The sequence below is a fragment of the Ranitomeya variabilis genome, chromosome 3, assembly GCF_051348905.1.
Source record: "Ranitomeya variabilis isolate aRanVar5 chromosome 3, aRanVar5.hap1, whole genome shotgun sequence".
NCBI lineage: Eukaryota > Metazoa > Chordata > Amphibia > Anura > Dendrobatidae > Ranitomeya > Ranitomeya variabilis.
Window position 1 is genome coordinate 584,902,419 of NC_135234.1, and position 26,732 is coordinate 584,929,150.

The window sequence follows — 26,732 nt, forward strand, 5'->3', positions numbered from 1 at the left end:
ACTGTATGCCCCACAGCAGAAACCGGAGGGAGGAGATTGAAAGTAACTCGCCCACCCCTACACCCTGAGGTACAGCAACATACAGAGCCTGGAGTCACCATGAATTTAGACCCCTGAAAAACGGCTCGCGTTGTCTACCATGCAGGTACAGTTTCAGGACAGAAAGTGAGAGAGGACCTTGAAAGAATTTATAGGGAGCAAGGGACTATTAGACAGAGCATAGTGGAAGGCTCCCAATCTGACCTGGCAAAGAGAATTCAATTAATTTCCAGGCTGCCTTGACTCCACCATCACCTGTTGCTGGTACCCTGGACTGTGGCCATAAGCCACCAGTAAAACAGGTAAAGAGACTGCAAGCTTGCATCCATCCATTATTTTTGGCACCACACCATCTTTGCCAAATACACTGGGAGCTTTGGGGACTCAGCATCACGTGGGGAAGCTGTACCATCCTTGCTGCAGTGCCATCACTCCCCAGAGGACCCCTATAAGCAGCATCGGTCACCCCTGACCAAATGCCACATGTGGCGTAACAAACATTCTAATTTCTATTAACCTCTTTAAAGACCTTCCCTGGGCCACGGACTGGGTCTCTGCCACCGTGACCACCCCTTTAATGATGACGGGACCTAGTACCATTTACCCCTAGGCCCTGGCAGGCCCTCCGACTTGGCATCACAAACAGGATTTGTGCCATGGCATCACCGGGTACTGTGTGCCTGTCAGGACTCTGAACATTTTTTATTACCTTTTTGTGCATTACTGCCCTTTTCCAAGATGGCGTCTTTGGTCTCATGTGCACTGTGTCTTCCTGCTATAAAACTCCATCCCAGCCTTCAGTCTGTGCTAGAGTATTCTGCCTTGCATCCAGCTCCTGACCTCTGATTACTCCCTGGCTATATACTTGCTCCTGTGAACCTGTGGGGTTATCCTGCTACTCTGCTCTGAGTTCCTGCTGCATACACCAGTTCCAGTAATCCTCCATCTGCTGCTCGTGTTTACTTCCATCTGCATTTGCTGGACATGTAAGCTGTTGCTGCTTTGCAAGAACCTGAGACTGTTACCCAGGCCTCCCTGGTTGAGCTAAGATATTGTTTGAACTGCCTTATAAGCATATCTATCTGTGTTTTGGACTAAGCAAGGACTTATTCATGTCAAGTATCCTCAAGAATAATTGTGCTTCATAGACTTTCTGCGTGATTGCATTTTCCTCTGAAGTTTCCTATAGACTGCTGAGCTGCATTTGATATTTGCACCAAGTGTTGTGGACTTGAGTTTCTCTCTGCACCTGTTTGAATCACCGTGTGATAATATAGACTTCACCACTTATAAAACTGTGTCCTGTAGTTGTCTTGTTCCACGCAAAGAGTCTCCTGAGTTATCCCCTATAATTATTACAGTGCCATAGACTCTGTTGAATTGCGTGTTAGCCGCCATTGCCACGCCACATGAAGTGCGAGGAGAAGATGGAAGCATTACTTAGTGGGCAGAGCTTGAAAAAGAACGAGGAAAGTAAGTGGCACTCCATGCTGAGAGGTACGCGAGTGAAGAAGCTGGAGGCCCTGGACTGGGAACCGGGAGGAGCACCTTACCGAGTGCAGGTGAAACCGCTGCAGACTCCAGTGACGGGACGTCAGGCCTGCTTGAGGTTAGCACAGGGAAAGGGATATGTCCGAACTGGGAGAAGATCCAGCGGCGGTCAAAGCCACAGGCCCCATGATGCCACCAGGCCCCGTAGTGGCCGCAGCCCCTGTAAACTGGCCGGACTTTGCCGCAGCTACAGCCTCCATAATGCCATTATCCATGCCCTATATACCAGGAGCGGCCTGGCTGAATGACTTTAAAGAGATGCTGTGCAGCCTATTTGAAGTATACCCCCTGACAGAACATCAAAAGGTCAGCATCCTAACTGGCCAATTAATTGGAGCAGCACAAAGGGAGGTAAAATTCTGTCTGGATATTGTATAAGGAACTGTGGAGCAGATACTGTATTAGCCAAATTGAAAAACACTTTTGACACCCGCACTGCTGCAGAAATCAAGATGAGTTTTTTTGGGTGCAAACACAGGGTGCAGGACCGCATACAGGACTGAGACCTTAATCTCCAGGAGGCACTGTGGGCCATTAGGCAGGTTGCCCGGACAGCGTGCAGGATGGGGGCAAATTATTAAAGAAGCAGTTTATTGAGGGACTCCTGTCCAGCACCCAGAGGACACAGCTGCACATCCTGGCCCTGCAATAACCTGACTTAGACTTTGCACACTTCAAAGACAGGGCGATCTGGGTGCTACATGAACCACATCCCAGCCACGCAGCACCCCCTAGGCGTCCATCAATAACGTACCACCAGGAAGTGGCATCCCTTCATCAGACCCCAGTTGAGGCCGATGCGCACTCCCTGGACAATAACCCGTCTGCAGGATTGCGCCTCCAGGTCCAGGAACTGACCAAAAGTGTAGCTGCACTAGCCAAAACCGTGCAGTACCTGCAAGAGTCTCCAAAAGGAAAGATCCAGCTGGCTTCCAGTCCAGATGTGCCCACATAAGAGGATCCCATCAATCAGAGGAAGAGACAGCGACCACTATCCTCAGGATGGATTACCCATTTGTCGCCGCTGCAACAAGTTGGGACACATTGCAAGATCCTGCAATTTATATGAGCAACCCCTGGGGCAGAGGGACAACCCCCACAAGTAGGATGAAGAGGCCCACAAAGCTGGCAAGACAAGTACATCGGAGGATGACCGCTCCTCCCCATTGTGATTAATGGCATCCCGATGAATGCTTTACTGGACACCGGCTCTCAGGTGACGACTACGCCATATATTCTTTACAAATGGTACTGAGCTGACTCTGATATTACCCGTGGCCCAGATAATGACCTGACAATAGTAGCCAGCACTGGTCAGCCTTTGTCACAAGTGGGGTAAAAGGAGGTGACAGTTAAGGTGGGACAGGTAGAATTGAAAGCCCTACGTCTAGTGATTGTAGATATTTACCAGTTAGAATGTAACCCCATGATGACCTTAGGTACAAATGTCATAGAAAACTGCCTTGGCAAGGTTATTGTCTTGTTACAACAGGTGGACGAAACTGCTTGCTCCTGTGAACAGTGAATCCTGCAAAAAGAAATCAGAGCCCTGATGCAGAGACAACAGGTAAAACTGTCTGATGGAAAAGTTGGCAGCATCACAGTGAGTGAGCCGATTCCCCTTGCAATACCCCCCAGGAGTGAAATGTTAATCTGGTGTCGGGCAGCAATAGGACTCAAAGGTAAAGACTTCCAGGCCCTGGTAGAACCTGTGTATTCAGATAGTAGGCCACCATCCTGACAGCCAGAGTTGTGGTTGTGGTCCGCAACGGGAGGGTACCAGTATGTGTCCTTAATTGTGGAGAGAAAGAGGTCCACTTACCCAGATATGCCACTCTTGCTAAACTGTTCACTGTTAATGATAATGAAACACAAGCAACAGAACCCTTGGTCCCATCCAATCCAGTGGAGGACAATGGCTCTGCAGGTCAGTTGGAGGATTGGTGCCAGAAGTTTCATGTGGGCACTGACTCTACCCCTTCACACCAAAAACAGGGAGCTTACCATGAGTATGAGCGGGTGTCACGGGAAGCCTAGGTAGGCAAGAGCTAATAACCCAGGCCCCTGCGATTTCCCTCAACTCTGGGAAACCCTGACTGACCCTCTCCCAGAGTTTACACTAATGGTGTGCATGTCTGGGCCTCCATCCTCACCCTGTCTCCTGTTTCAACCCTAGGCTGAAACCAGCACCCACCACCCAGTGAAGAGACCACACACCAATACCCACAGTTAGCACAGACAAGGATAACGGAAAATATGCTCCACGCCGCAGTCACACAGGAATACACTAAAAGTGCACAGGGCAAAACAAATACAAATAAAGGAAGGAGAAAATATGACGAAGGGAAATACAACACCAGATACGAATCTCCTTCTCCTAGACCACCACTCCAGACCGAGATAACCAAGCACAAGATAGAAGCTATAATCGGCGACGCCCAATGTTCAGAAGAACTATTTAAAGGCAGTGGGTGTGACCCAGCTTCCAATCCGAGCACCAGCTAAATTAACCCCGGACCAGCTAGATAAAATCTAGCCGACGCCACTGAGCGCATAGTGGACAAAAGCGGAATTGCCGCTGTCTGTCGAACGCCCTAATATGAACAGCATCCGACATGACAGTACCCCGCCTTCTACGAGGGACCCCAGGGCCCTCACGACTTATAGGACCCGGCTTGTCCGGATGGCGGCGGTGAAACATACTGACCAGCCGATCCGCATGAATGTCCGAGGCTGGTACCCAAGACCTCTCCTCAGGCCCATAACCAGTGTACCAAGTACTGTAAAGTGCAGCGCACTACACGAGAGTCAACCACCTTGGATACTTCAAATTCCAAATTACCATCCACCAAGACTGGAGAAGGCATCGGTGTCGCGTCCCCAAGACCCACCATCTTTTTTAGCAATGATCTGTGGAACACGTTATGTATCTTATACACCGTAGGAAGCTCCAATTGGTACGCTACTGGGTTAATGGCGGCGGTGACCCTAAATGGACCAATACAACTAGGACCCAATTTAAGGGATGGTATTTTGAGTCTTATGTTTTTTCTGGATAACCACACCCAGTCATCCACACTCAGGTCCAGACCTGGCACACGCCTACTGTCAGCCACACATTTGTACCTAGCACCCACGCTCAACAGGTGCTGTTTAACTCTCATCCAGACTGATGACAGTTGTGCTCCTAACTAGTGTTGAGCGATACCTTCCGATATGCAAAGGTATCGGTATCGGATTGGATCGACCGATACCTGCAAAATATCGGATCTCGCCGATACCGATACCCGATACCAATGCATGTCTATGGGACACAAAATATCGGAATGGTTCCCAGGGTCTGAAGGAGAGGAAACTCTCCTTCAGGCCCTGGGATCCATATTCATGTATAAAATAAAGAATAAAAATAAAAAATATTAATATACGCACCCCTCCGGCGGCCTATGCTCTTAGCGGTGCCTCCGTTCCTAAGAATGCCGAGTTAAGGACCTTCGATGACGTCGCGGCTTGTGATTAGTCGCGTGACTGCTCATGTGACTGCTCACGCGACCAATCACAAGCCGCGACGTCATCGCAGGTCCTTCACTCGCTCATTCTTAGGAACGGAGGCTGCCGGTTGCAGCGGTTACAACCAAGGCGCGTCAGAGGGTGAGTATATCCCTATTTTTTATTTTTATTCTTTATTTTACACATGAATATGGATCCCAGGGCCTGAAGGAGAGTTTCCTCTCCTCCAGACCCTGGGAACCATACACTGGGAACTTCCGATTCCGATTTCCGATATCACAAAAATATCGGAACTCGGTATCGGAATTCTCAACACTACTCCTAACTGGTCTTCCTCCGGGACGCCGGAAGAGCCCCCCTGACTCAAAGTACAAAATTGAGGATGTAGCCCGTAAACACAAAAAAAACGGAGACTCCCCAGAAGACTCCTGGCGGTGATTATTGATGGCAAACTCAGCCAAAGGAAGGAACGTCGACCACTCCTCCTGGTTATCAGAAACAAAGCAGCGTAAGTACTGCTCCAAATTTTGGTTCATACGCTCGGTCTGACCATTTGACTGAGGATGAAACGCAGAAGAATGCGACAACTTGATCCCCAGCCGTGAGCAAAACGTTTTCCAAAATTTTGCCACAAACTGAGTACCTCTATCAGAAACTATGTCAGACGGAACCCCATGAAGTCTGACCACCTCCTGCACAAATACCTGAGCCAGAGTCTCAGCGTTAGGCAACGAAGGCAAAGACACAAAATGCGACACTTTTGAGAACCGATCAAGAATCACCAAAATTACCATGTTCCAAGCTAAGGAGGGCAAGTCAGTGATAAAATCCATGGAGATCTCCGTCCATGGCTTACTAGGTACTTCGAGAGGAAGTTGTGTGCCAACAGGATGGGAACGGGGCGTCTAAGCCCTAGCGCACGTGGTGCAAGCTGACACGTATGAGACCACGTCCTTTCGGATTTTGGGCCACCAAAACCGACGTGACACCAACTCCAAAGTACCCCTGACCCCTGGGTGGCCAGCCAGGACAGCATCATGATGCTCTGCCAAAACCTTTAAGTGGAGATGAAGCTGTACAAACGATTTGTTGATGGGAAGCTCGGATGGTACCTCCTCCTGGGCCTCGGCAATCTCAGCCTCAACCTCGGTTGTGAGAGCCGAAACCACAATACCCATTTGGAGGATGGGTACCGGATCTTCCCGAGGCTCTCACCCCGGAAAACACCTGGACAGAGCATCCGCCTTAGTGTTTTTAGACCCAGGTCTGTAAGTAACAACAAAGTTGAACCGCGTGAAAAACAATGCCCAGCGAGCCTGCCTGGGAGATAGACGCTTGGCAGACTCCAAATAAAGCAAATTCTTATGGTCGGTAATAACAGTAACCTGATGAACCGACCCCTCCAAGAAGTGTCACCATTCCTCAAAGGCCAACTTGATTGCCAACAACTCCCTGTTGCCGATATCATAGTTACATTCGGCGGGCGACAGTTTCTTGGAGATATAGGCGCAAGGACGCAAATCGCTCAAGGATGAACCTTGTGACAGCACCGCCCCCAAACCAACCTCAGACGTTGATTCGTCTGGCTGCACAAGAATGGGGACTGAAACAAAACTGTTCTTAAGAAATTCAAATGCGAGCACAGCAGCCTCAGGCCAAACGGAGAAATTGGTACTTTTTTTAGTCATGTCAGTTAGCGGTTTAGCAATGATAGAAAAATCTTTGATAAACTTCCTATAGTAGTTAGAAAACCCAAGTAACCGCTGAAGTGCTTTTAGGTTATCAGGCCGTTCCCAACGCAATACCGCTTGCACCTTAGCGGCGTCCATTTTAAACCCAGAAGCAGACACAATATAACCCAAGAAAGGCAACTCCTGAACCGAAAATACACATTTCTCAAGTTTTGCATAGAGCTTATTCTCTCTGAGAAGCTGTAACACCTGCCTGACATGATCTAAATGAGTATCACGGTCGCAAGAATATATGAGAATGTCATCTAGTTACTAGTGTTGAGCATTCCGATACCGCAAGTATCGGGTATCGGCCGATATTTGCTGTATCGGAATTCCGATACTGAGATCTGATACTTTTGTGGTATCGGGTATCGGTATCGAAACAACATTAATGTGTAAAAGAAAGAATTAAAATAAAAAATATTGCTATACTCACCTCTCTGACGCAGCCTGGACCTCACCGAGGGAACCGGCAGCGTTCTTTGCATAAAATGCGCGCGTTTACTTCCTTCCGTGACATCACGGCTTCTGATTGGTCGCGTCGCCCATGTGACCACGACGCGACCAATCACAAGCCAGAACGTAATTTTAAAATCCTGAAGGACCTGAAATTACATCACGGCTTGCTGTGATTGGTTGCGTCGCGGCCACATGGGCGACGCGACCAATCACAAGCCGGGACGTCACGGGAGGCAGGACACGCGCGCATTTTAAAATGCGCGTGTCCAGCCTCCCGTGACGTCACGGCTTGTGATTGGTCGCGTCGCCCATGTGACCGCGACGCGACCAATCACAAGCCAGAACGTAATTTTAAAATCCTGAAGGACCTGAAATTACGTCACGGCTTGCTGTGATTGGTTGCGTCGCGGCCACATGGGCGACGCGACCAATCACAAGCCGGGACGTCACGGGAGGCAGGACACGCGCGCATTTTAAAATGCGCGTGTCCAGCCTCCCGTGACGTCACGGCTTGTGATTGGTCGCGTCGCCCATGTGACCGCGACGCGACCAATCACAAGCCAGAACGTAATTTTAAAATCCTGAAGGACCTGAAATTACGTCACGGCTTGCTGTGATTGGTCGCGTCGCGGCCACATGGGCAGCACGCGACCAATCACAAGCCGGGACTTCACGTAAGGAAGTAAACGCGCGAATTTTAAGCAAAGAACGCTGCCGGTTCCCTCGGTGAGGTGAGTATAGCAATATTTTTTATTTTAATTCTTTCTTTTACACATTAATATGGATCCCAGGGCCTGAAGGAGAGTTTCCTCTCCTTCAGACCCTGGGAACCATCAGGGATACCGTCCGATACTTGAGTCCCATTGACTTGTATTGGTATCGGGTATCGGTATCGGATTGGATCCGATACTTTGCCGGTATCGGCCGATACTTTCCGATACCGATACTTTCAAGTATCGGACGGTATCGCTCAACACTACTAGTTACACAATAACGAATTTCCCCAAAACATGCGAGAACACATCATTTATGAAATGTTGGAACACTGCAGGTGCGTTTGTCAACCCAAATGGCATCACCAAATTTTCAAAATGACCCTCAGGGGTATTAAAAGCTGTCTTCCACTCATCACCTTGACGGACTCTTATGAGGTTGTACGCCCCCCTGAGGTCAAGCTTGGTAAACCACTTAGCACCTGCCACCTGGTTGAACAAATCTGGTATCAGTGGCATAGGGTATGGATCACGAACCGTAATCTGGTTTAACTCCCTGAAATCCAGACACGGGCATAGTCCGCCATCTTTCTTCTTACGAAGAAGAACCCCGTTGCCACAGGCGAGGATGAAGGCCTGATGTGCCCTTTGCTCAAACTTTCAGCAATGTAATCCTTTAACGCTTGTCTCTCCGGAACGGAGATGTTAAACATCCTTGCTTTAGGCAATTTGGCCCCTGGTTTAAACCTGATAGTACAGTCATAGGGGCGATGTGGTGGCAACTTTGAACAACCCTTCTCACAGAACACATCCGCAAAATCCAGAAGTGACTCAGGAACGCTTGAAGTCACAGCAGACACACATGTGGCCAGGCAATTCTCCTGGCAGAATTCGCTCCACTGAATTATGTCCTGAGTTTTCCAGTCAATAACCGGGTTGTGCATAGACAACCATGGAAAGCCCAAAACCACCTGTGCAGGAAGATTCCTGAGCACCTTACATGTAACCTGCTCGAAATGTAGAACCCCAATGTGGAGTTTCACCTCAGCCACAAACTCAGTAATCTCCCCCTGTGGGAGAGGAGCAGCATTGATGGTGACCACGCGAATAGGATGAGGCAGTTTTTCGATCCTAAAACCGGCTGTGCGCGCAAACTCCTCATCAATGAGATTTGTGGCAGAACCACTATCCACAAAAACAGTGATTGGCAGCTCTCTGCCAGCGACAATAACTTTGGCAGGGAGCATGCATTGAGAAACCACCATGGAGGACATGCATAAGCTCAGATTGGCCTCCTCCACACCCTCTGTGCTTAGAAGTTTTCTTAGACAGCAGAGGACAAATGTTAACCAAATGACCAGTTTTACCACAGTAAAAACAGGCTCCCTGCTTCTTGAACACAGGGGCTCGATGCTTAACATGTGACACCCCTGCGATTTGCATAGGCTCCATGGGCTCACCTGCAGCAACCTCACGTGAACCTAAACCCTCTCCCATAGGCGGCGTCTCATGCTCCCCCTGACGCAAACGGCGATCAATGTGGACAACAAGACTCATAGCGGAATCTAGAGAAGCAGGAGTCTCGTACATCAGGAGGGCCTTTTTAACCCTTCCAGAAACCCCATGAATAAACTGACTCTGCAGCGCGGGATCATTCCACTGTGTGTTGACCGCCCAGCGGCGAAATTCAGAACAGTAATCCTCTGCAACACGCTCCCCCTGGCGAATAGCGCGTATCTTAGATTCTGCTAGAGCCATTCTGTCAGGGTCATCGTAAATGTGTCCAAGAGCAGAAGAAAAACTCTCCACTGAGTTAAATGCAGCAGAATCAGAAGGCAAAGAAAATGCCCATGCTTGAGGATCCCCATTTAGTAATGACAACACCAGGCCCACACGCTGAGCCTCATTACCTGAGGAGATCGGGCGCATACGAAAATATAGTTTGCAAGCTTCACGAAAAGTAACAAATTTACTGCGTTCTCCAGCAAATCTTTCAGGTACAGGAAACTTAGGCTCAGCAACTCTACCTGTTGTGCCAGCTTGCACATTAGATACTGCTAGTCCCTGTTGCTGCACTGCCCCCCTCAACTCAGTGGCCTGTAGGGAAAGCGCCTCCAACTGGCGGGTTATGGAAGTCATGGGATCCATGGAATTCAAATAATGTTGGCCGATTATAATGTCACGGGAAGCCTAGGTAGGCAAGAGCTAATAACCCAGGCCCCTGCGATTTCCCTCAACTCTGGGAAACCCTGACTGACCCTCTCCCAGAGTTTACACTGATGGTGTGCATGTCTGGGCCTCCATCCTCACCCTGTCTCCTGTTTCAACCATAGGCTGAAACCACCACCCACCACCCAGTGAAGAGACCACACACCAATACCCACAGTTAGCACAGACAAGGATAATGGAAAATATGCTCCACGCCGCAGTCACACAGGAATACACTAAAAGTGCACAGGGCAAAACAAATACAAATAAAGGAAGGAGAAAATATGATGAAGGGAAATACAACACCAGATATGATTCTCCTTCTCCTAGACCACCACTCCAGACTGAGATAACCAAGCACAAGACAGAAGCTATAATCGGCGACGCCCAATGTTCAGAAGAACTATTTAAAGGCAGTGGGCGTGACCCATCTTCCAATCCAAGCACCAGCTAAATTAACCCCGGACCAGCTAGATAAAATCTAGCCGACGCCACTGAGCGCATAGTGGACAAAAGCGGAATTACCGCTGTCTGTCGAACGCCCTAATATGAACAGCGTCCGACATGACAGCGGGTATTCAGCAAGCACCCATTAGACTTTGGGCAGGTAAAAGGGGTCCAAAATCATATCCCCACTGGAGATTATCTGCTCATGAAAGAGAGGTACCGGCCTGTACCTCCAGCTCAGTACCAATGTGCCAAGAGTATGTTACGAGAGATGAAGGAGGCTGGGGTAATCAGAGACAGTTGTAGCCTCTGGGCAGCTCCATTAGACCTCGTTAGAAAGAAAGATGGTACAAAGAGGATGTGTGTTGACTACAGGCAGATTAACTGCATTACATACAAGGATGCCTACCCGTTACCCAGAATTGAAGAGTCATTAGTAGTGATGCGCGAGTACTAAAATGCTTGGGTACTCGTTGCTCTTGTCGAGCAAATTGGAATACTCGGGTACTCGACCCGAACAACAAGCACAATTGAAGTCTATGGGAAACCTGAGTATTCTTACTGCGATCCCCCAGGGGTCCTTTTAAGGTCTAAAAATGTCTGAAAATTATGGAAGCACTTCTGAAGTGACACACAAACATCATGGGGATCACTCCAGGAGGCATTTCTGAGTCATAGGTCCCAGTTGTAAGCAATGTTGTCAGAGTTTCACGCCATTTTCACAGGTGCACCAAAAAGCATACAAAAACTAAAACAAAATGGATTTTGCTGGGAAATATGTTAAGGTACATCCTTTCCAGGGTAATGACTTGTATATAAGGCAAAATAATTAACCCCAGACCGAAATGTTCCTCTACCACTTTTGCTATGTTTACACTCAGTGTTTTTGATGCATTTTTCAAATTTAACATTGCTTTTAACCAATACAAATGCATTCACTGGGAAATGTCATTGTAACATTTAACAACCCTAGCTGGCCATGTGGTGTGTGACACATAAGGAGACACATCTTGTTTAATTTCTGAAGGAGGGACTCTTAAAGTCACAAAGCCTATTTTTAGAGAGGCATCAGACAGCATTAATATTCTTAAAGGGCCATTATTAAACATTGGGTCTCCTATGCTGTTATTGCCTATGCAGTGAGTAGCTGGGCAGCTAAGAATTACAACGCACCCCAAAACCCCTTTCAAAAGAGGTACAGGAGGGCCTCCGGAAAAAAGTTGATTTGAATACAAGGCCTGCCCTGCTCTAAAGTCATATGCACCCCAATAAGCCTTTGAACCCAGGTACTGGATGGCCACAGGAAAACCCACTTCACATTCTTCAGTTTGTCCTGCCATACTGTTTCCTTATGCATTGAATGCAAGGGCCGCCTTGACCCAAATTTGCACGCAACACAATCCCCCCTTGGAAGAATCACGAAGGACGGCCTCATAAAAAATCCCCATTACAGAGGAGAGGGTCTCCTAGACTTTTAACCCCTTCATGACCTTGGGATTTTTAGTTTTTCCGTGTTTGTTTTTAACTCCCCTCCTTCCCAGAGCCATAACATTTTTACTTTTCCGTCAATTTGGCCATGTGAGGGCTTATTTTTTGCGGGACGAGTTGTACTTTTGAACGACATCATTGGTTTTAGCATGTCGTGTACTAGAAAACAGGAAAAAAATTCCAAGTGCAGTGAAATTGGAAAAAAAGTGCAGTCCCACACTTGTTTTTTCTTTCTTTCTTTGGATTTTTTGCTAGGTTCACTAAATGCTAAAACTGACCTGCCATTATTCTGCCATTTACCAGTGGTTTTGGCACTGTGAGCAGGTGCCAGGTCGTGCTGAAAAATGAAATCTTCATCTCCATAAAGCATTTCAGCATTTCCCCAGGTCAAGCCACTTTTGAACCATAAACAGCGGCAGAAGCGCCTGACCTGGGCTACAGAGAAGCAGCACTGGACTGTTGCTAAGTGGTCCCAAGTACTTTTTTCTGATGAAAGCAAATTTTGCATGTCATTCGGAAATCAAGGTGCCAGAGTCTGGAGGAAGACTGGGGAGAAGGAAATGCCAAAATGCCTGAAGTCCAGTGTCAAGTACCCACAGTCAGTGATGGTGTGGGGTGCCATGTCAGCTGCTGGTGTTGGTCCACTGTGTTTCATCAAGGGCAGGGTCAATGCAGCTAGCTATCAGGAGATTTTGGAGCACTTCATGCTTCCATCGGCTGAAATGCTTTATGGAGATGAAGATTTCATTTTTCAGCACGACCTGGCACCTGCTCACAGTGCCAAAACCACTGGTAAATGGTTTACTGACCATGGTATTACTGTGCTCAATTGGCCTGCCAACTCTCCTGACCTGAACCCCATAGAGAATCTGTGGGATATTGTGAAGAGAAAGTTGAGAGACGCAAGACCCAACACTCTGGATGAGCTTAAGGCCGCTATTGAAGCATCCTGGGCCTCCATAACATCTCAGCAGTGTCACAGGCTGATTGCCTCCATGCCACGCCGCATTGAAGCAGTCATTTCTGCCAAAGGATTCCCGACCAAGTATTGAGTGCATAACTGAACATTATTATTTGATGGTTTTTTTGTTTGTTATTAAAAAACACTTTTATTTGATTGGACGGGTGAAATATGCTAATTTATTGAGACAGGTTTTTTGGGTTATCAGGAGTTGTATGCCAAAATCATCAGTATTAAAACAATAAAAGACCTGACAAATTTCAGTTGGTGGATAATGAATCTATAATATATGAAAGTTTAATTGTAATCATTACATTATGGTAAATAATGAAATTTTACACTATATGCTAATTTTTTGAGAAGGACCTGTATATATAATACGCAGCAGAAGACATTAGTGGAGCCTTTTGATGTATGCAGGGAGATCTATAAAGTCACATACAGCACCTGCAAGTCTTAGGCTGGAGTCACACTCAGCGTAAGACAATACGGTCCGTTTTTTACGGCCATATGGAGAAATGTTCCCAAAATAGTGATCCGTATGTCCCCCGTAGGCAGGGTGTGTCAGCGTATTTTGCGCATGGCATCCTCCGTATGTAATCCGTATGGCATCCGTACTGCGATATTTTCTCGCAGGCTTGCAAAACCGACATCTAATGGATTTATGTGCTCAAAGCTCAAATGTCCGTTAAAACATATATACAGTATATATATATATATATATATATATATATATATATATATATATATATATATATATATATGTCATTGAGACACATATATATATATATATTCTGTATTTATATTTAATTCAGCGCGATATATGTGAAAAGCCGGTAATTCAATTGCCGGCTTCTCATTTCTCATTCCCAAACCCGACAGGATATGAGACATGGTTTACATACAGTAAACCATCTCATATCCCCCTTTTTTTGCATATTCCACACTACTAATGTTAGTAGTGTGTATGTGCAAAATTTGGTTGCTGTAGCTGCTAAAATAAAGGCTTAAATGGCGGAAAAAATTGGCGTGGGCTCCCGCGCAATTTTCTCCGCCAGAATGGTAAAGCCAGTGACTGAGGGCAGATATTAATAGCCTAGAGAGGGTCCATGGTTATTGGCCCCCCCTGGCTACAAACATCTGCCCCCAGCCACCCCAGAAAAGGCACATCTGGAAGATGCGCCTATTCTGGCATTTGGCCACTCTCTTCCCACTCCCGTGTAGCAGTGGGATATGGGGTAATGAAGGGTTAATGCCACCTTGCTATTGTAAGGTGACATTAAGCCAGGTTAATAATGGAGAGGCGTGAATTATGACACCTATCCATTTTTAATCCAATTGTATGAAAGGGTTAAAAAACACACACACACATTATTAAAAATTATTTTAATGAAATAAACACACAGGTTGTTTTAGTATTTTATTGCTCTCTCAATCCACCTGAAGACCCTCGCTTGGCAAAATAATAAACCCACAATATACATACCATCCGAGGATCTGTCAGGTCCCACGATGTAAATCCTTCTGAAGGGGTTAAATCAATTTACAGGCTGGAGCTGCGCTAAAGCACTCGCTCGTGCCTGTAATCCCCGGGTGCTGAAAGGAAAGCTGGGTGATCTGTACTTACATTGAGTTGCAGTGAGGCGCCCTCTGGTAGATGTCCTCATGAACTGGAGCCTTGGAAAAGTTCCCACGCTCGAGTTCATATGAGTTCATCCACCAGAAATTATTTTGGACATCATATTTCATCGTCTTGTCCTGTTCAACTACCTGACCTATGGCTATCTGATCTTGCAAGCTGGCAGCCGTTTCTACTCATTTGGTTTTGGTTGGTCTATGGGCCTTTATTCATCTGGCCATATCCACCTGGTATTTTGGGCCGTTTCCCTTCTTGGATCTATATTCTAGGCAGATTCGGTCGGGTTGGGCTTGGCCTCTGTATGAGGCTTGCCATTCCATCCAGAGCTGACTCATGGGGCCCCCTCTTTGGGCTTGGGCACATAACATTTTAGGTTCCTGGCATTGCATTTTCCCTCGCGTTTCTTCTCTTGATGTGGACGACACACGTTTTCATCTACATTCCATAGGCTATGTCAATTTTAGATTATTATAGTAAAGCCTTATAATGGGTGGTTTGTAAAATTATGTATGGGGTATATCCTCATGTTTTTACTGCTTTATGTTTTTGGTAATATGAATTATAATAAAGTTATTTATATATTTATATATATTTTTTACCTTCTTTGTTATTGTCTCGTATGTATGACTATTCTGGCTCTATGGAATGATTCATGTGTGTTGTGTTATGCCCCCGGGGGTTGAATGCGATATGGGTTTGTATGCATGTACCAGTGCTTTGGCCTGTTTCTGTTTCATCCTGTGGCCTTTCACAGCCTTTTCTAGCCTCCTTTTGGGATGAGGTTGCATCTATTTTTACATGGTTTTGGCGGATATATCCCTGGTTTATTATAACCGGACATACTTATATGGTGGTTCACACCCCCCTTTTTGGGGGGGTTTATACCATATTATGTTTCCCTGTTTCTGGGTGTTCATACTGGCGAAATTGGCTATTTGTTTATGGAGCCCCTTACATTGGCACTTTGGAAAACACTCTGGCTACATATATATTATTTTTTAGTATTGTTGCACAGACGCAGCTCATATTTGACACTATGCTGCCCTCTGGTGGCTTACTCATTTATATTGCCTTGCACAGACGCAGCTCATATTTGACACTATGCCGCTCTCTGGTGGCTTACTCATTTATATTGCCTTTCTGGTGATTACGTCTGTGCAACTCTGCAAGGCGCCCTCTCTATATGCTGGGGAACGCATCTACCTCAGCACTGTAGCTGAGGCGCCCTATTAGGCATTGTACTTCCGGTTTTGCCATGTTTTGCTCATCGGTTTGGCATCAGGTGAGCTATACGTTCACTATTTATGCAGGGCTCTCTGCACAGATTGCATCCTCCCCTAATGAAGCTCTTTCTGTAGAGCGACACGCGTTGGGCTTTGTCCCTTGGTCCAGTTTTGACCTGCACATGGGGACGGTGTCTCCTCCTCCCTTCCTCATGTGGGTAATTCCATGCTCTCTATGCCTTATTGTGGGCGCTCGCTCTATTTAGGTCATTAATCATGCTGGTATTTTACCCATGAATGTCGAGTCTATTTGCTATTCAGCACATTTAGGTGGTATAGGGATTAGGTCCTTACTTACTGCTGTGCCTTTAGCCCCATGAATAGTGTTGAGCATTCCGATACCGCAAGTATCGGGTATCAGCCGATATTTGCTGTATCGGAATTCCAATACCGAGATCCGATACTTTTGTGGTATCGGGAATCGGTATTGGGATCGATATTAATGTGTAAAATAAAGAATAAAAATAAAAAATATTGATATACTCACCTCTCCGACGCAGCCTGGACCTTACCGATGTAACCGCCAGCCTCGGTTCATAAGAATGAGCTCTTGAAAGTCCTTAGATGACGTCGCGGCCTGTGATTGGTCGCGGAGCGGTCACGTGACCGCAATGCGACCAATCACAAGCCGTGACGTCATCTAAGGTCTTTCAAGCGCTTGAAAGACCTTAGATGACGTCGCGGCTTGTGATTGGTCGCGTTGCGGTCACGTGACCGCTCCATGACCAATCACAGGCCGCAACGTCATCTAAGGACTTTCAAGCGCTCATTCTTATGAACGGAGGCTGGCGGTTACAACCAGGGCGCGTCAGAGGGTGAGTATATCAATATTTTTTATTTTTATTCTTTATTTTACACATTAATATGGATCCCAGGGCCTGAAGGGGAGTTTCCTCTCCTTCAGACCCTGGGAACCATCAGGATACCTTCCGATACTTGGTGTCCCATTGACTTGTATTGGTATCGGGTATCGGTATCGGCGATATCCGATACTTTTTGGGTATCGGCCGATACTATCCGATACCGATACTTTCAAGTATCGGACGGTATCGCTCAACACTACCCATGAGTCAGAGGGTTGGGTGTCTATTATAAATAGGGTTGTGCAGGCCTGATTTTGTATATCATTCGCTATATCTGCTATATTTATATACGGATCAAGTGTCTCATGCATCACTGGTTTTAATTATGTTTTATTGTTTTCTTGAAGTTGTGGTTTGTCAATAAAATTCCTGTTTTATATATTTGAGTATTATTATTCATTTACTCATGGTCTGCATTCATATAAGTGGCTCCTCTTCTTTGTTTAGGTTCATTTTAAATGGACTACTGAAATATTTGAAAACCTCAATACAAATGGATTTATTGGTAAAAAAAATTATATGGCCGGCGTCACACTAGAGACTCTTACGGACATATGAGAGGCACAAAAACAACGCATTGCACACGGACCAATGATTCCCTATGGGGTAGCTCCTATCTGCCGTATATTTCACAGCTGTATATTACGTGCATAGAAAATCGCAGCATGCTGCATTTGTCAGCGTACTGCGCAAAAAATCTGCCAATGAAAGTCTATGGGGGCAAGAAAAATACAGATTACACATGGACCATCAGTATGACTTGCGAGAAATACGCAGCAGTGTTCTATAGAAAAGCCTGTAATTCAGTGCGCTGTACAGTAAAATCACACTGACAGGTTAGAATAGAATAGATAGAAAAAATGTCTACACATAGTATAGGTATATACAGGGTTTGGACAAAATAATAGAAACACCTAACGTTTTGGCATCATAATCTTCGAACATGTTATAAACATGCAAACAGTGACATATGGTAATGTTTTGTAGTTGATTATTTGTGTTATGTGATATGTGTATGTAAATTAACTGTTTGTTTTGAATAATTGTAAGAACATTGATGAGAACCTGATACCAATGGCAGACCTCTAGAATTTTCAAAAAGGTCAAATTGTTGGTGCTCGTATGGCAGGGGCTAATGTAACAGAAAGTGCCCAAATGCTTGGCATGTCAAGAGGTTCTGTCTCCAAAGTAATGACTGCGTTTGAAAGAGAAGGAAAAACGTCCACAGCAAAGCACAGGTCTGGCTGAAAGTCAAAGTTGACTGAGAGAGACCGTCGGACTCTAAAGCGAATTGTGAGAGAGGATCTCAAGACCACGGCTCCGAAAATCACTGCTGAGGTCAATAAACACCTATAGAACCCAGTTTCCATGAAAACTGTTCGTCGGGAGCTGCACAAATCTGGATTCCACGGAAGAGCTGCAATTAGAAAACCGCTGCTCTCAATGACAAATGTTTCCAAGCATTTAGAGTGGTGTAGAAACCTCCAGAATTGGTCCCTTGAGCAGTGGAAACATGTCATATTCTCAGAGGAATCATTGTTTACCCTATTTCTGACCTCCGGCCGAGTGTACGTTTGGAGACAGCCGAAAGAAGCATTCCAACCAGACTGCCTTCTCTCAACCGTAATACATGGCAGAGGTTCTGTGATGATCTGGGGTGCTATTTCGTGGAGATCCACCGGGTCAATGATATCCCTTCACGGAAGAATTAACAGCCGAGATTATTATTTAGGCATTTTGGGCAACCAAGTGCATTCAATGGTTCAAGCACTGTTCCCGGAGGGGAACGCCATCTTTCAGGATGATAATGCACCAATTCATACAGCTAGAATCGTTAAAGCATGGCATGAGGAACATTCTAATGAAGTTGAGCATCTCATCTGGCCCCCACAATCCCCAGATCTCAACATTATTGAGCATTTATGGTCGATTTTAGAGATTTAAGTTAGACGTCGATTTCCGCCACCATCATCGCTCAAAGAACTGGAGGGTGTTTTAACTGCAAAATGGGCTAAAATTCCTTTGGAAACTAGTATTGAGCATTCCGATACCGCAAGTATCGGGTATCGGCTGATACTTGCGGGTATCGGAATTCCGATACCGAGATCCGATACTTTTGTGGTATCGGGTATCGGTATCGAAACAACATTAATGTGTAAAATAAAGAATTAAAATAAAAAATATTGCTATACTCACCTCTCCGACGCAGCCTGGACCTCACCGAGGGAACCGGCAGCGTTCTTTGCTTAAAATGCGCGCGTTTACTTCCTTCCGTGACGTCACGGCTTCTGATTGGTCACGTGCCGCCCATGTGGCCGCGACGCGACCAATCACAGCAAGCCGTGACGTAATTTTCAGGTCCTCAATGCCTAATTCTAGGCATTCATGATTTTAAAATTACGTTCCGGCTTGTGATTGGTCGCGTCGCGGTCACATGGGCGACGCGACCAATCACAAGCCGTGACGTCACGGGAGGCAGGAAACGCGCGCATTTTAAAATTACGTCACGGCTTGTGATTGGTTGCGTGCCGCCCATGTGACCGCGACGTGACCAATCACAGCAAGCCGTGACGTAATTTCAGGTCCTGAATGCCTAATTCTGCATTCAGGACCTGAAAATTACGTCACGGCTTGCTGTGATTGGTCGCGTCGCGGTCACATGGGCGGCACGCAACCAATCACAAGCCGTGACATCACGGAAGGCAGTAAACGCGCGCATTTTAAGCAAAGAACGCTGCCGGTTCCCTCGGTGAGGTCCAGGCTGCGTCAGAGAGGTGAGTATAGCAATATTTTTTATTTTAATTCTTTATTTTACACATTAATATGGATCCCAGGGCCTGAAGGAGAGTTTCCTCTCCTTCAGACCCTGGGAACCATCAGGGATACCGTCCGATACTTGAGTCCCATTGACTCGTATTGGTATCGGGTATCGGTATCGGATTAGATCCGATACTTTGCCGGTATCGGCCGATACTTTCCGATACAGATACCTTCAAGTATCGGACAGTATCGCTCAACACTATTGGAAACGATTCACACCTTGTATGAATCCATATCTCGGAGAATTGAGACTGTAATCACCGCAAAAGGTGGACCTACACCATATTAAACTAACTTTTGTTGATGTTTCTAGTTGATTCCATTATTCTGTCCAACCCCTGTATATATATATATATGTATACTGTATATATATATTTATCATTGACACACATATATATGTATGTATATATATATATATATATATATATATATATATATATATATATATATATGTATATATGTATATATATATATACAGGTCCTTCTCAAAAAATTTGCATATAGTGTTAAATTTCATTATTTACCATAATGTAATGATTACAATTAAACTTTCATATATTATAGATTCATTATCCACCAACTGAAATTTGTCAGGTCTTTTATTGTTATAATACTGATGATTTTGGCATACAACTCCTGATAACCCAAAAAACCTGTCTCAATAAATTAGCATATCAAGAAAAGGTTCTCTAAACGACCTATTACCCTAATCTTCTGAATCAACTAATTAACTCTAAACACATGCAAAAGATACCTGAGGCTTTTAAAAACTCTCTGCCTGGTTCATTACTCAAAACCCCCATCATGGGTAAGACTAGCGACCTGACAGATGTCAAGAAGGCCATCATTGACACCCTCAAGCAAGAGGGTAAGACCCAGAAACAATGTGGCAGAAAACGCTGTACAACGAGAAGAGGTGACCGGACCCTGAGGAAGATTGTGGAGAAGGACCGATTCCAGACCTTGGGGAACCTGAGGAAGCAGTGGACTGAGTCTGGTGTGGAAACATCCAGAGCCACCGTGCACAGGCGTGTGCAGGAAATGGGCTACAGGTGCCGCATTCCCCAGGTAAAGCCACTTTTGAACCATAAACAGCGGCACTGGACTGTTGCTAAGTGGTCCCAAGTACTTTTTTCTGATGAAAGCAAATTTTGCATGTCATTCGGAAATCAAGGTGCCAGAGTCTGGAGGAAGACTGGGGAGAAGGAAATGCCAAAATGCCTGAAGTCCAGTGTCAAGTACCCACAGTCAGTGATGGTGTGGGGTGCCATGTCAGCTGCTGGTGTTGGTCCACTGTGTTTCATCAAGGGCAGGGTCAATGCAGCTAGCTATCAGGAGATTTTGGAGCACTTCATGCTTCCATCGGCTGAAATGCTTTATGGAGATGAAGATTTCATTTTTCAGCACGACCTGGCACCTGCTCACAGTGCCAAAACCACTGGTAAATGGTTTACTGACCATGGTATTACTGTGCTCAATTGGCCTGCCAACTCTCCTGACCTGAACCCCATAGAGAATCTGTGGGATATTGTGAAGAGAAAGTTGAGAGACGCAAGACCCAACACTCTGGATGAGCTTAAGGCCGCTATTGAAGCATCCTGGGCCTCCATAACATCTCAGCAGTGTCACAGGCTGATTGCCTCCATGCCACGCCGCATTGAAGCAGTCATTTCTGCCAAAGGATTCCCAACCAAGTATTGAGTGCATAACTGAACATTATGATTTGATGGTTTTTTTGTTTGTTATTAAAAAACACTTTTATTTGATTGGACGGGTGAAATATGCTAATTTATTGAGACAGGTTTTTGGGGTTTTCAGGAGTTGTATGCCAAAATCATCAGTATTAAAACAATAAAAGACCTGACAAATTTCAGTTGGTGGATAATGAATCTATAATATATGAAAGTTTAATTGTAATCATTACATTATGGTAAATAATGAAATTTAACACTATATGCTAATTTTTTGAGAAGGACCTGTATATATATATATATATATATATATATATATATACTGTATATATATACAGTACAGACCAAAAGTTTGGACACACCTTCTCATTTAAAGAATTTTCTGTATTTTCATGACTATGAAAATTGTACATTCACACTGAAGGCATCAAAACTGTGAATTAATACATGTGGAATTATATACTTAACAAAAAAGTGTGAAACAACTGAAATTTTGTCTTATATTCTAGGATCTTCAAAGTAGCCACCTTTTGCTTTGATGACTGCTTTGCACACTCTAGGCATTCTCTTGCTGAGCTTCAAGAGGTAGTCACTGGGAATGGTTTTCACTTCACTGGTGTGCCCTGTCAGGTTTAATAAGTGGGATTTCTTGCCTTATAAATGGGGTTGGAACTATCAGTTGTGTTGTGCAGAAGTCTGCTGGATACACAGCTGATAGTCCTACTGAATAGACTGTTAGAATTTGTATTATGGCAAGAAAAAAGCAGCTAAGTAAAGAAAAACGAGTGACTATCATTACTTTCACAAATGAAGGTCAATCAGTCTGAAAATTGGGAAAACTTTGAAAGTGCCCCCAAGTGCAGTGGCAAAAACCATCAAGCGCTACAAAGAAACTGGCTCACATGAGGACCGCCCCAGGAAAGGAAGACCTCTGCTTCTGAGGATAAGTTTATCTGAGTCACCATCCTCAGAAATCGCAGGTTAACAGCAGCTCAGATTAGAGACCAGGTCAATGCCACACAGAGTTCTAGCAGCAGACATATCTCTACAGCAACTGTTAAGAGGAGACTTTGTGCAGCAGGCCTTCATGGTAAAATAGCTGCTAGGAAACCACTGCTAAGGACAGGCAACAAGCAGAAGAGACTTGTTTGGGCTACAGAACACAGGGAATCGACATTAGACCAGTGGAAATCTGTGCTTTTGTCTGATGAGTCCAAATTTAAGATCTTTGGTTCTAATGGAACGGATGAACGGATGGACTCTACATGCCTGGTTCCCACCGTGAAGCATGGAGGAGGAGGTGTGATGGTGTAGGGGTGCTTTGCTGGTGACACCGTTGGGGATTTATTCAAAATTGAAGGCATACTGAACCAGCATGGCTACCACAGCATCTTTCAGTGGCATGCTATTCCATCCTGTTTGCGTTTAGTTGGACCATCATTTATTTTTCAACAGGACAATGACCCCAAACACACCTCCAGGCTTTGTAAGGGCTATTTGACCAAGAAGGAGAGTGATGGGGTGCTACGCCAGATGACCTGACCTCCACAGTCACCAGACCGGAACCTAATCGAGATGGTTTGAGGTGAGCTGGACTGCAGAGTAAATGCAAAAGGGCCAACAAGTGCTAAGCATCTCTGGGAACTCCTTCAAGATTGTTGGAAGACCATTCCCGGTGACTACCTCTTGAAGCTCATTAAGACAATGCCAAGAGTGTGCAAAGCAGTCATCAAAGCAAAAGGTGGCTCCTTTGAAGAACCTAGAATATGAGACATAATTTCAGTTGTTTCAAACTTTTTTGTTAAGTATATAATTCCACATGTGTTAATTCACAGTTTTGATGCCTTCAGTGTGAATGTACAAATTTCATAGTCATGAAAATACAGAAAAATCTCTAAATGAGAAGGTGTGTCCAAACTTTTGGTCTGTACTGTATATATATATATATATATTTCATACAGAGCTTGATAGCATAAAAGCCGGTAATTCAGTTGCTGGCTTTTGCTATTTCCTTATCAAACACAACAGGAAATGAAACATGGTTGAGAAACAGTAAACCATTTCATATCCATTTTTTTTTGCATAGTCCTCACTAATAATGTTAGTAGAGTGTGTGTGCAAAATTTGGGGGCTCTTGCTGTTAAAATAAAGGGGTAAATCACGGAAAATCTAGCGTGGGCTCCCGCACAATTTTCTCCGCCAGAGTGGGAAAGCCAGTGACTTAGGGCAGATATTAATAGCCTAGAGAGGGACCGTGGTTATTGGCCCCCCTGGCTAATAACATCTGCCCTCAGCTACCCCAGAAAAGGCACATCTGTAAGATGCACCTATTCTGGCACTCAGCCACTCTCTTCCCACTCCCGAGTAGCGGTGGGTAGAGTTGAGCGACTTTTACTTTTTTTGGATCAGGTCAGGTTTTGCAAAACCCGACTTTGTTAAAAGTCGGGTCGAGTGAAATCGGCCGATTATTGCGAAAAGTCGGGGGTCGACTGAAACACGAAACCCAATGCAAGTCAATGGGCAATCAAAGTCGGCAGAGTGGAGGACAGAAAACGACCTACAGTGCCCATGTTAGTGCCAAAAGCATAAATTCTTATTACTGAAGCTTGTCAATCTTAATTTACTTTTTTAATAATAGTTAGGCATTGAAAACTGGGGGTCATTTGGCTAAACTTGTGGGGTGGTAGGGCTGGCTCAAGATTTTTGTGGGCCCAGGAAACGTGGAATATGTCACGGCGGTGGACCAGGGAGAGGTAAGTATTTCAACTTTGCAAGTGCTGTGATCCTGAGCAAGCAGGGGGCCCACTCTTTTGCATTGGCACTGGCACAGGGCCCCTCAAAGTACGGCGGTGTGTTTGACGGCGGTGGCGCCTCCCACCAGCAGAGACATTTTTGTGTACTATGAGGGGCCCTGTGCCATTGACTTTGCCAACAAGTATGCCCCCCACCTGATGAAGGAACCTGCACTTTCATCTGCACCTTCCTCTTTGTCCCCGTGTAAGGTGGTATAGTATGCGGGAAGGGGAACCTGACTTTCAGCAGGGTCAGATTCTGGCTGTGTAGTGCAAGGGGAATGTAGTGGTCTGGGTCAATGTACCAGCAGAGTCATCTAGCAGTGGCTGGGCAATGGGCAGGATGAGGAGGAAACACAGATATATGCCCAAATAATAAAGTAGGCTAAATGCAGTTCAAAACTGGTAACAGGAGTTCACTGGCGGCATAGCTTTGTGCAGCAGAGGACAATTGTAAGGAGTGGCAGACACCGTTAGTAGGCCCAAAAAAGTAAGTAGGCTCAATGCAGTTCAAAATTGGTAACAGGAGTTAACTGGCGGCATAGCTTTGTTCAGCGGAGGACAATTGTAAGGAGTGGCAGACACAGTTAGTAGGCCCAAAAAAGTAAGTAGGCTAAATGCAGTTAAAAATTGGTAACAGGAGTAAACTGGCAGCATAGCTTTGTTCAGTGGAGGACAATTGTAAGGAGTGGCAGACACAGTTAGTAGGCCCAAAAAAGTAAGTAGGCTAAATGCAGTTCAAAATTGGTAACAGGAATAACCAGGTGGTATTGCATGGTTCAGCGGAGGACAATTGTAAGGAGAGGCTGACACAGTGAGTAGGCCCAAATAAGTAAGTAGGCTAAATGCAGTTCAAAATTGGTAACATGACTAAACTGGCGGCATAGCTTTGTGCAGTGGAGGACGACTGTAATGGGAGGCACACAGTTAGTAGGCCTAACTACGTAGGCTAAATGCAGTTCAAAACTGGTAAAAGGACAAAACAGGCGGCATAGCTTTGTGCAGTGGAGGACAACTGTAATGGGAGGCAGACACAGTTAGTAGGCCTAATTAAGTAGGCTAAATGCAGTTCAAAACTGGTAAAAGGACTAAACAGGTGGCATAGCTTTGTGCAGTGGAGGACAACTGTAATGGGAGGCAGACACAGTTAGTAGGCCTAATTAAGTAGGCTAAATGCAGTTCAAAACTGGTAAAAGGACTAAACAGGCGGCATAGCTTTGTGCAGTGGGGGACAACTGTATTGGGAGGCAGACACAGTTAGTAGGCCTAACTAAGTAAATAGGCTAAATGCAGTTCAAAATTTGTAAAAGGAGTACACTGGCAGCATAGCTTTGTTCAGCGGAGGACAATTGTAAGGAGTGGCAGACACAGTTAGTAGGCCCCAAAAATTAAGTAGGCTAAAAGCAGTTCAAAATTGGTAACAGGAGTAAACTGGCGGCATAGCTTTGTTCAGCGGAGGACAATTGTAATGAGTGGCTGACACAGTTAGTAGGCCTAAATAAGTAAGTAGGCTAAATACAGTTCAAAACTGGTAAAAAGAATAACCAGGCGGCATTGCATGGTTCAGCGGAGGACAATTGTAAGGACTGGCTGACACAGTGAGTAGGCCCAAATAAGTAAGTAGGCTAAATGCAGTTCAAAATTGGTAACAAGACTAAACTGGTGGCATTGCTTGGTTCAGCGGAGGACAGTTGTAAGGATTGGCTGACATAGTTAGTAGGCCCAAATATGTAAGTAGGCTAAATGCAGTTCAAAATTGGTAACAGGAATAACCAGGCGGCATTGCTTGGTTCAGCGGAGGACAATTGTAAGGAGTGGCTGACACAGTGAGTAGGCCCAAATAAGTAAGTAGGCTAAATGCAGTTCAAAATTGGTAACAGGAATAACCAGGCGGCATTGCTTGGTTCAGCGGATGACAATTGTAAGGAGTGGCTGACACAGTGAGTAGGCCCTAATAATAAAGTAGGCTAAATGTCTGCAAAAATTTTTTTCAGAAATAACCTGGTGGCATAGCTAGGTACAGGGGTGGGCTCCTCTGCTGAGTAGCAGACAGTTGTAGTAGGCGCAACATATTAACTGGTCTAAATGGAGGCCAGGGCCCCTGTATATTTTAACTATCATCTATCATTTCAACAAATTTGTATTGGCAGTGCCATTGATGGATTTAACAGCACAGACTACACAGTGGTGGAGCAGGGAGAGGTAAGTATTGCAAGTGGTAGAGCAATGTTCCTGCTGGGGGGAACAAACTCTCGTGGGCTGTGGTACTGGCACAGGGCCCCTCATATTATGACGGTGTGTCTGACGTTGGTTGTGCACCACCACCGTCAGAGACACTTCATTGTACTATGAGAGACCCTGTGCCAGTGCCGTCGCCCAAGAGTGGGCACACCCACCTGTCCAGTCAAACGGCACTCGCACGGGTGCTTGCACCAGGTGGTGACCACGGTCCTGTGGGGGGAGTGAGCCCATTTAGGGAGGTATAAAAATGGCCTATGGTGAACATTCAGCAGCTGCACATGGAGGAATTGGCGAAGT